A 1,738-nucleotide genomic window follows, 5' to 3' on the forward strand; every position below is an offset into this window, starting at 1 on the left:
AGGCGCCGGACCTCTCTGACCTTTCCCAGGTTACAATGGTATTTGTATTTTCTAATTACCCTTTGAGCAGCACCACTTTTAAGCTGGTTCTCCTGTCTCATGTCCTTGTTGTAGTGATCCTTCATCGAGCGCCAATGGACCATTATTCTCTTCACTGTGAAGGGGAAAAAAGGAGAAAATTAATTGTAAAACAATGGACCTACATTTACAGTTTCAATGGCGCATTACACCACATTGCAATACCAACAAAAATCATTTCTGGTACGTGGCGTAGCGATCTGGTCACCCCTGGAACATATTGTCGGGTGACAGCTGTGATAATCAGCTGACACCCTGAAGCGATCAGCGGTGCTCACGCATATGACGTACTATCCCGTCCATGGGATTTAAGTCCCAGGGCACATGGACGGGATAGTACATCATATGGCAGAAAGGGGTTAAAGACATAAATAATCCAGGAGAGAGACACAGAAGCGCTGGGAGACGGAGAGAGACACAATCGGCTTCCATCTGACCAGTAGATCATCTATAATCCCCGCTAGCTACAGCCATGGAAGAGCAAGAGGATCTAGTGTACCAGGCTAAGCTGGCTGAGCAAGCTGAGCGATATGACGTAATGGTTGAGTCAATGAAGAAAGTGGCCGGGATGGACGTGGAATTGACGGTAGAAGAAAGGAACTTGTTGTCTGTTGTATATAAGAATGTGATTGGAGCTAGAAGAGCGTCTTGGAGGCAAATCAGCTGCATTGAACAGAAGGAAGAGAACAAAGGCGGCGAAGATAAACTTAAAATGATCAAGGATTATCGGACAACGGTTGAGACTGAACTGAAATCTATCTGTAATGACATTCTGGATGTACTGGACAAGCACCTCATTCCAGCTGCAAGCAGTGGAGAGTCTAAGGTTTTTTATTATAAAATGAAAGGAGACTGCCACCGATATCTGGCAGAGTTTGCCGTAGGCAATGACCGAAAGGAGGCTACAGAGAACAGCTTGGTAGCCTATAAAGCTGCAAGTAATATCGCAATGACAGAACTTCCTCCAACACATCCTATTCCTTTAGGTCTCTCAATTTCTCTGTGTTCTATTATGAAATTCTTAATTCCCCTGATCGTGCATGCAGGTTGGCAAAAGCAGCATTCGATGATGCTATTTCAGAACTGGATACACTGAGCGAAGAAAGTTACAAGGACTCCACTCTTATCATGTAATTGTTACGTGATAATCTGACACTATGGACTTCAGATATGCAAGGTGATGGTGATGAACAGAATAAAGAAGCACTGCAGGACATGGAAGATGAAAATCAGTGAGACCTTAAAAGCCAAGAAGAGACCCTCTCTAACCAACTGCCCCTTCCCTCCAAATATCCTGTCTCACTCTGAGGACCATCAAAATTTAACTTTTACACTGGTTCTCAGGATTTAGGTTCCTGCCCAATTGGGTGTATCATTTTTACACAGTTTAAGATTTCTTAAAGGCAGGAGTGAATGACTGTGGATTTTGCTGCTGCCAGCCATCCTAGGTTCTTTAACTACAGGACTGCATAGAGGCTTTTTTCAGCATTAGATTGTCTCCGTGCCATCCAGCACTATAACCTCTTAGAAACCCGTAGAATGAAGACATTACTCTTTAGGGCAGACCAGAGTCAATTGCACCGTCGAATTTGTGTGGTGGCTTTTCTTTTTTTTTTTTTTTTTTTAATCTCTCCCTCCCCTTTTTTTTTTTCATTTTTGT

General features: G+C 43.3%; 1 pseudogene; it reads left to right on the forward strand.

Annotated features, from left to right (window-relative positions):
* Nucleotides 1-478: 478 nt before the first annotated feature.
* On the forward strand, nt 479-1,529 carry LOC141100624 (14-3-3 protein epsilon pseudogene; annotated as a pseudogene).
* The last annotated feature ends 209 nt before the right edge of the window (nt 1,530-1,738 follow it).

The sequence above is a fragment of the Dendrobates tinctorius genome, unplaced genomic scaffold, assembly GCF_039654945.1.
Source record: "Dendrobates tinctorius isolate UK_male_01 unplaced genomic scaffold, ASM3965494v1 ptg000107l, whole genome shotgun sequence".
Taxonomy (NCBI): domain Eukaryota; kingdom Metazoa; phylum Chordata; class Amphibia; order Anura; family Dendrobatidae; genus Dendrobates; species Dendrobates tinctorius.